Here is a 10,483-nt window from a genome sequence, read left to right on the forward strand (position 1 = left end):
AATGGAGAAAGGAAAAGGAGGCTTTTACAGAAGAAGGCAAGATGGGAAAAAAAAAATGAGAACAAAAAACAATGTTTGTTGGTATTTCAAAATTATTCTTCTTCCAGACTTAGTTGTATTCTCTCTTAGCACCATATATTTCTTCTCTGAAGTATATAACACACTTGAAAACATTTGTTTAATATCTGTCTTCTGGACTAACCTGTAATCTTTTTGAAGTTCCGTCTCGTTTACTTCTGGAATCCCCCAAACCAAGCAGGATGCTTGGCACTTAGTAATCACCCAATAAATAATCGTTGCCTAACTAACTACTCTAGCTCTCAAACTTGTTGCCTCATCCAAGCTGAGCTTATACACTATATTGTTCCATGCCCCAGTACATTTATTTTAATGTTTCCTCTCCCTGGATTGCCCAATCCTCCCACTTTCTTCCTGCCCACCTTCTAACCCTCATCCACCAGGCAAATTCTTACTTTTATTTTCAACCCGAGCTTACATGTCTTCTCTAGAAATCTTTCCTGACTTCCCCTGTACAGAGCTTTGTGCCACCCCCTAGGCTGTGCATCTTTCCCTTGCAGCTAGCTCTGCATTGAAATGGTATCTCCATGTCTGTTTTCCCTTCTTATTTGATTCTGATTCTTCCACACCTGCCATAGTAATTGGTACAGAGTAGGCTCCTAATACATATTTGTTAAATGAATGAAGTCATGTGATATACACAGAGAAGCATTATGCCTAGATAATTATTAAGTTTATGAAGATAATGAGCCCCAAATTCTTTACAAGGCAATTAGTTAAAAAAGAGTGAATCAGCTTCTACAAAGGTAGACGCCAAACCTCAAATTCTTGGAGAGAGCTGTTATTGGAACTTTTAACCACTGCCGTAATGAGATTTAAATACATAGTAAAGCAACCCGATTTTTATCAAGAAGTTCTCCAAAGGGAAAATAATAAATTCATGTTTACAATTCATTTAAAATTAGAGGTTAGCTGCATTAGCTTGGAAATAACTAAATGCAAAGTCATGAGGAGCTTATGCAAAGGAACTTTTCATGTGGCCTAACCTTGTGTGAGGCAAGTGCCTTAGTTAACCCAACTGATTTTTTTTCTAAGTGTTATAATTGTGTTATTTACTTACTTCCAGGAATTAGAACTAAAATGTGATTACCAGGAAGTTTCTAACCATACCAAAACTAACTAAATAAATAATAATAATAATAATAATAATAATAATAATTTTGTTAGCTAACCATGTAGGACAAATTATTTGTGACTGTACAGTGTGTAAGTGTGTTAGATCTGCACAATAATGGTTCAATTGAAATGTAAGAACTTTAAGATAAGTACACAGATGCTTCCACTTTTACAGTATTTACCAACTTGCTACAGAGAGGGATGTGGGTTCTGAAGTCAACATATTCAATTCTCCCAATGACACCGAGATTTAAAAGCAAGTAATTTCAGTGATGGAAATGAATACAGTTCCAGCTGTTTAAAAAATACATGAGGTGTATAAAATAAAAAACCTCAGCTCCTCCTTCCTGCTTATATATGAGACATCCTTTTACAAATACCTAAAAATCATTTTTAGTTTAAAAGAAGAAAAAATAATAAGTATGAGAAAGTCCACAGATAAATGCCTGTTAATTCTCTATGATTTGCTAGTCTCAGGGTTTGTGGTGGGAGTGGAGCAGGAAGGAATCGGAAGGAGACCTGCATTCTGGGTTCTAGTCAATTATACTACTTGAGTCACTTAAGGAAAATTTCAATCTCTTCCTTATGTAATATAAGCCCTACTTACCTGAAGCTTCTTGCACAGAACCAAGGCCACATTCACACCCTGTATATTCAGAGGGAGCAAGATGTCATGTGATCACAAAGGATCTTTCTTTTTACTTTCATTTCATTAAACTCAGTGAAAAATATTCTCCTGGAAACATATGAACTACCAAGCTAGATGATTTCATTTCTACTGAAAGATCTTACTGCAAATTCCATTCCATTTTGATCAAGCCTTTCCTAGAATATACATCTAGAATTACCACTAAATTGTCATGTGCTTGTGTAAATACTACCCTGAAATTGTTTCCTAATTGTCTTATTCATTCAATAGTCATCCATTCAACAAAATTTACTGAACACTTACTATGATCGAGGTATTTCACTGCTTATTGTCACTGCCCTCAATGAACGTATAGTCTAGTGGGATAAACATACCACGATAAAAGAACAAATACGTACAACACCAAGAGTGAACCCTAACGTAAACTATCACCTGCGTGATTATGTGTCAATGTAGGTTCATCAATTATAACAAAGGTACTTTTGTGGTGAAAGATACTGATAATGGAGGAAGCTATGCTTGAGTGGGGGCGGGGACATTGGGACATCTCTGTACCTTCTTCCTAATTTTGCCATGAACTTAAAACTGCATTAAAAAATAAAGTTTTAAATAATATATCTAAAGTAACACACATAAAAAAAGAATGAGTAAATGAAATGACTACTAATTGCAGTAATTGCAGTGAAAAATAATAAAGAATAAGAGAAAGCATGTGAAGTGACTTATTTTACATGTGGATTTCAGGGAAAGTCCCTCGAGGAGGTGATATTTAAGTTGAAATCTGAATGAAAAGGAACTACCTATAGTGTGTGTGTGTGTGTGTGTGTGTGTGTGTGTGTGTGTTCCAGACAGAGGTGAGACATAAGTAAAGCCCTAAGATGGGAAAAAGAAAGACAAATAAGAGAGACTGAAGAAGGCCAATGGATGATACTGGCATGAGCTGAAATTTGAGAGGTAGAGGCATGATCACGCAGGACTGTAGAAGATGAAGTCATTAGTCTGGATTCTATTCCACTGACACGGGAAACTATTGAAGGATTTTCAGGAAACTATTAAAAGATTTTCAGCAGGTGAGTAACATGACCCTCCTTGTATATCGAAAGGATTGGAGAATGCAGGAGAGAAAGGAGCCAGGTTAGGTCTGTCTTCTCCCCTGCAACTCGACTGCAATCGTGAACAGAAAACAAGTGCTGCCCTGCAGGGCCCTGCGCTTAGCACAGAGAAGGCATCCAATGTACGCTTATGGAATGAATGAAAGTAGTAGTTACATTTTATGATATGATGTACTCTTCTGTTTTAAGAACATTTAAAATAGTAACCAAACACAATATCAGTGCATTAAAAGACCTTGTCTTATGAAACCAACAGCACCTGTGTTATTTTTACATCTAGAATTGAGTATGGAATGAAAGCTACATTCAGCCAGGCAAAGAAGATGAAGAGAGGAGGGAAGAGAGATGACAACTTTTTTTCTCTTGCCCATGATCCTATTTCCTCCAACTCATTTCTCTGTGAATGTCTTTGACTAATTTAAGGAACCTATTCTTGACTATAGGAACCATATGTTGTTTCTAAATGTTATGCCCTTAGAAAGTGCTTAACTTTTTTTTTTTTGGGGGGGGTGTTCCTCATACTTGATCTTTATAAAGAGCATCATTAAAATTTTAAGTAATTTGAGTAAGGAGTATGATGTTTTGAATGTCTGATGGAGATAGTAAAATATTTCACTTTTGCTTTATTCAGTAAAGCCATGAAATTCCACTATTAACTGTGCATGTACGATATAACCTGGACTTTCACTCCACAATCACACAATTCTGAATAATAGCTCATTTGATTCAGTCATGATTTCATTTACATATGGAGGTTTACAACACTGGAAAGATCAGAAATATATTTCACGCTGTATTTTACATTTCTACTTTGTTTACCTAGTCTAAAATCCTAACTTGGTTCTTAGTACATTACAACCAAATCATTTGCCTATTATTTCTATTTAACTTGCTTGCAATAATAATAATTATTATAAAGTCTTCAATAGATGAAATAGCTCTATGGCCCAAATTATGCACAGATGAAAGATAGGGGCTCTTGCGCTCTCTGTGAATATGTCCATTTTGATAATGCTGATCACGGGAGTAGGAGCCAACTATGGCATCCTTGGGTGCCAGGCTCGGGCTCCAGAGATCCCCACTCCTTCAAACAAACATGTGCTGATGCTCAAAAAACTGGCCAATCCTGTTTTCAGAATGAAGCATTTTGGGCACAAGTCTGTGTGAATCATCATCCATCTGGCGTGAACTCTACTTAGAAAGGTGGATCCCACAAAGCAAAATTCTCCAAGAAATTAAGGATATGAAAACTGTTGTTTTTAAGAGCCACTTAGAATTACTTAGGAATTTTATATTCTTTAAGCTCTTAACAGCATTATTGCCTCTGGTTATTGTAACCCAAGATTGATGTACAGCTTTTTTCATAATGCTAATAATAATATTAATAATGTATGACATGTTTTGAATGATTACTATGTGCAAGCTCTGAGCTGAACACTTCTTTTTTTATCATCTCGTTTACTCTTCACAACAATCCTCTGAGCCAGATATTACCATCTCCACTTTACTGATGAGGAAATGGAGGCTTTGTGCTCTTCACCACTACCTCATAACATCTCTTACAAAGGTACTGCTTCTTTAGAGAGGAAATTGGTTGGAATATACCCCTTTCCCTTCTCCTGGAAGAGGCAGTCCAGTTTTTTTGTCATGTCCATAGTCACTTCAATGATTTTATCTCTGGAGAAACCTGAGATTGTGTGCCAGGACTTTTGTTAGATTAGTAACAAGGTATTTTTATTTTTCTTGACCGTTGAAGAAATTGAAGCTCAAAGTAAAGGTATAACTTGTCTAAGGTGAGAATCATAGTTTCGAGCCAGAGTAGGTTTAACTTATCATTCCACCATTCATTAGTATTGCCACCTTTGCTAAACTTTTAAACCTGTCTGAGCCTCTGTTTGCATTTTAATCATGCTCACAGTAATGACCATATAATAGAATCCTAACTGTCAGGATCCTATTGTGAAGATCAAAACAAGAGCCAGGGTCAGTGCCTGCCACAGAGTAGCTGCTCTGTGAAGGTAGCTACCATCGTGAATTTGATTTACCACCTCACACAAGAAAACAGCTGATGCCCGCTTCTCTCCAGGCACCATCTGGGATGTGCTTTTGGAGTTAGTGAAAGAGGGAATGTCCATGAAGCCTATCTCTACCAAGGAAAAATTCTTGGCCCATTTCCTCCTAAAAACAAATCTGAAATTTAATTTTGCCAAGGTGACAGTAACTGCAAGATATGACCATTAGTTGTGTAAATCTGTATTCTTTGCTTAATGCACCATAATCTTTCATAAGATAAACAAAATAGGAAAAAGTTGACTTGAATACTTTTCACTTGTTCCTACTTTGTAGGAGATGAATAAATCAGTGAGGTGGAATAAAGCATACAGAATGATTGACAAGTAAGTGGTTATTGTCTTCTGGGGGAGAGGGAGATATATATATATATATATATGCATACACACACACACACACACATATTCCTCTTGTAAAATGAAATTTGAAACAACATACAGGGGGAAAAAGGATTCTATGAATTTTAAAGAATTCCTAGTGTTAAAAAATATTCTCAGTTGCATGTTTTTACCTTTGGATTTTGAAATGTTAAGACCTTTGCCCTTTTTTTTTAGAGAGAAAGAAAATGTTTGTGTGTTGAAATGTCAGAAGCCATTCTTCGTATCTTCAAGGCCTGAGATCAAAACCCCCAGGATGGGGAGATTAAGAATAAACAAAAGTAGACACAGACGAGACATCCAGCAGAATTCTGAACAGGCATTCTTGTTCTTTGAACAATTCTTCTATCACAAATTCATTCCCAGCTAACTACTCTGCCTCCTTCTTGATTCTCTCTTTTACTATGTTTTTTGCTCACCACCTTGGTTACCTATACTCCTCTTGCTTGCTTTTTTTTTTTTTTCTCTCTCTCTTTTCAATAACTCTGTCTATTAGGACCCAACTTGACTTTGATCCTTGGCTCCAGCTTCTGGATTTGCTCTGCATGCATGTTCATCTAGGCTCACCTTGACTCCTTCTGGTCTCTGACTCCCATTTCAGGGCAAACCCTTGCTGAATATTTGCGTTGTTAGCTATGCCTTCTGACTTGTTCTTGGCTCTTCCCCAACTACCCTTCACCAGTCCTATAGTATGGACCAGGATATCTATATCTATAGCTATAGCTATAGCATCTGTCTTAATAATCAACAGTGTTCATTTTGGGGACTGGTGATGAGCTTAACATATGGAAGAATCGTAGTGTTTATAAAGCATTTTTTAACAAAAGAAAGGTCCATGCTGGCTAAATTCTATATGGTACGAGTTATGATGAGTGAATGAATAAAACACTGTTTGACTTGGCCAGGATCCCCTTGTCTATTTATTTATATTTTAGAACAAAAGAAAGATTCAGAAGATAATAATTTTTGTCCTACAATTAAAGCCAAATGGTAGATTGTGATAATCAAGTCAATAAGAATGATAGAAATATTCAAAATTAATAGTTGAAATTATATCCTAATATTTCAGCTTTATTTGCAGCACAAGCCTTATCATCTATTCTAAATTTAAATTTAAAGAATTCTGACTAATAATTATAAACTTCCTCAGAATATTTAAAAACACATTTCCTTAAACATTTGGTTAGCTTTATTGCTATTATTATTTATTAATTAGTCAACTCTTTCCAGCGTCCATATTATATATTGGAGAGACATGTTCAATTATAACATCTATACTTCATAAGAGGTAAAATTCTCTTCTATATTACTGACATTATAAACATTATCACCAATCATGGGAGACAAGCCAGAGCACCCCAGCCTTTATTGCAAGACATTGTATCATAAATATTGAGACATACTTTAACTTTTTTAAATGGATTGTTTGTTTAGTATGTATTTTGTGTCCTGCTGTGTTTATTTAATGTTTCATAAATAATACATTATAATACTATTATTAACAATAATTCTTTACTTCATGCTATTTCTGCTACCAACTAATTTTTAAAAATAATTATTTATTGTGTTCTCTTTTTTAAAAGAAAAAGCAGAACCTTACCATAAATAATACCTCAAAAGTCACAGCATACACCCTCCACTATCAGTTTTCAGAAATTTTACTATTCACTGATTTCTTCAGCCATTTATTCACTAAACATTTACTGAAAGCCTTCTGTGTACCAGGTATTACTATGCAAGCTGCTGAGTATATGAATAAATAAAATTTGATTATTCTCTCAATGATCTCATAGTTAAATGGAAGGCCAAGAAATCATGCAAATAATTGTAATACAATATAAGACAGGTTAAAATGGAGTTATTCATAAACTGCATATATGAGAGCCTTATTTCTATCTATAGGACTCATGGAAAGCTACAGAAAGAAGATAAAATTTGGGTTGGCTTTGAAGAATGAGCAGGGATGCTGCAGAGGCAAGGGATATAGAAAGCACATTCCAGGAAGGAACATCTATATGGAATGAAGCTGGAATTATATAAGGAAAGACAAAGAGGCAGGTGAATGTATGAGGCATGTGGGTAACATCAAGCAATGCAGTGTGGCTAGAATGTGAAGAATACATCAGAGAAGTCTGTAGATGAAATGATGGGTGAGCACTTTTCAAGACGGTTTAGACTTGACACTATTTGTGATAGAGGCAAAAAATTTATCAAAATGAAAAAGATGGATGATATTAAGATCAAAGAACAAGAATTCCATATGACCCAGCAATCCCTCTCCTGGGTATCTACCCAAAAAGTCTGAAAACATTTACCCATAAAGACATTTGTGCTACAATGTTCATTGCATCTTTATTTACGGTGACCAAGACATGGAAACAACCAAAGTGTCCTTCGATAGACAAATGGATAAAAAAGTTGTGGTATATATACACAATGGAATATTATTCTGCCATAAGAAAAGATGAAACAGTACCATTTGTAACAACATGGATGGATCTTGAGATTATAATGCTAAGTGAAATAAGTCAGACAGAAAAAGTACAGAACCATATGATTTCACTGATATGTGGTATATAAAACTGAAAACAATGAAAGAACAAGACAAACAAATGAAGAAACAAAAACCCATAGACACAGAAAATGGTTTAGTGGTTACCAGAGGGTAAGGGAGGAGAGGGGTGGTAGATGAAGGTAAAGGGGGTCAAATATATGGTAATGGAAAGAGAACTGACTCTGGGTAGTGAACACACAATGTGATATATAGATGATGTGTTACAGAATTGTACACCTGAAATCTATGTAACTTTACTAACAATTGCCACTCCAATAAACTTTAATTGTTTTAAAGAAAGGTCAAAGAAACAATTCTATATGGCCCTCAAATTTATTTCATATTTTTCCTACCCATGCACAAAGACAACTCCATTTCTAGCTCCTTTGCTGCTGGACAAGGTTATATGAATAGCTCAGGCCAATAAATTGTGAGCAAAACTGTAGTGTGCTACTTCTGGGCTGAGGCAGTGCAAAGCCCTTGTGTTATTTTCTAGTGTTTCTCTTCCCCTAGCATGGGAACCAAGGGGGCCTCATGTTGATGTGGGGAAGAACCACAAGCTCACAGCTGCCTGAATTCATGAGTCACCACATTAAAGACAACTGTCCAGGAGAGTTGCCCAGATCCACAATGGATTTGGAGGAAGAAATAAATTGAAAAAAAGTGTTTTATTAAGCCATTTGATTCTGGGGTTTTTGTTACTGTTCCATAGCATAGCTGATTCTGACCAAAACCCAAATTTGAAAGTCCATTCTTAATGGTCATACAATTCAAAGGAGACAGAAGAAGATAGATTCAAAGTCATAAGTTAACAGGTCTGGAGAGAAACAGGGCCACTTCTTCCTGTGAAACATGTAGGAAAGTTTAAGGAGGAACAAAAACATAGGAAAATTTGGAGGAAGAAAAGGGGAAGTTGAAGGAATTTACTCACGATAGATGTTACATTACTGTGATATCAGAAACACAGTTTTCTGTGAGAAGATGAGTAGCAAGACTGAGGGAAGTAAAATTATCAAGCAGTTGCTGAGGGGACAGTTATACAGAAAAGGGAAGAAAGCAGGGCAGATAGAAGGGAGAGAACCACAGGGCAGCGGAAGGTGCTCTGTACCTCAAGCATTTATAGTGGAGTCAGTCCACATGCGTTATTAATTAAAAAATTAGCAAATGAAGTCCAGCAGTGTATCAGTGTATTAGTAGTTACCTGACCTAATATTCATTTATAATAAATGCTGAAAAAGCATTTGGTTTAATTCAGCAATCATTTCTACTAAACTCCATTCAACATAGGAATAAAAGGGAACTACCTAAATATGATCATTACTACTTATGCACAATCAAGAGCAAACATTCTAGACGTTAATCCAAGAAACTCTATTTTAAAAGTGTTATAAGGGAATTTGGCAACATAACTGTATATACAACACCTATTTTGAAAGCAATAGTGTGGCTCTATCCTGGATATAATCGGATAGTATTAGAAATGGAAAAAATAATCCACATACAATAATATAAAATCTTTAAAATGTTTAAAAATAAATTTAATAAGAAAGATACAGAGCCTTATCTTATTGAAAGATAAGGAAGATAAAATCTTATTGAAGGGCTACATCAAGAGCTGAACAATGGAAAAACATACCTTGTTCTTGAAAAGGAAGACTTAATTTTACAGATATGTCAATTCTGCCCATTTTGTTATATGAGTATTGAATTATCTTATTTTTTATACGGAAGAATAAATGTCCAAGAGAAACTAAGAAATGTATAAACAGTACAGATAATGATGAGATTCCTTGCTAGATATTAAATGGTATCAAGTCAGCATGATCAAAATGGTTGAGTATTAGCATGGGGATAGACTAATCAATTAGTAGACAAAAAACAAACAAACAATATTGTGGATTACATGAGAACTCATCATATAATAGGATAAGGGTGACTTTTCATTACAAAGTAAAGAGAATGGTTTAGCAAATAAGCACATTTTATTTTCATATTAGTAAATTGCATAATTAGTTACCCATTTGAAAAATATATATAGTTGGACCGCTACCTCAAATAAAAGTCAGAAAATAATACAATTTTAAAAAGATAAAATTTAGGAGACCATATGTAAAATCTATAAGTTGGGATACCTTTTAAAGTAAATTAATAACCTAGAAATTATTAAGAAAACACATGATTGACCCTATATACATATATTGAACTTTTTCTTAGGGCTTGTGTTAGCTAGGATGCATTCAGCTTCAAGTACCAAGAAATCCACCTCACACAGGCATTTTATGGACTCACATTCCTGGAAGTCCAGAGGCAAGGCAGACTTTAAGGGTGGCTTAACCCAGTGTCTTTATCCAAATAATTTCTCTGTGATTCTCTCATCTTTGCCCACTTTTTTGAATTGGCTTCCTCCTGAGGCTGGTATCAACATGATGCAGTACTTTTTCTGGATGTGGCATCTATACTTGACAATGGCCAGGAGAAAAGAGTCATTTTCTTCCAATGACCCATTTTAAGAGTGAGAAAAAGAAGC

Source organism: Rhinolophus sinicus, linkage group LG05 (genome assembly GCF_036562045.2).
Source record: "Rhinolophus sinicus isolate RSC01 linkage group LG05, ASM3656204v1, whole genome shotgun sequence".
NCBI lineage: Eukaryota > Metazoa > Chordata > Mammalia > Chiroptera > Rhinolophidae > Rhinolophus > Rhinolophus sinicus.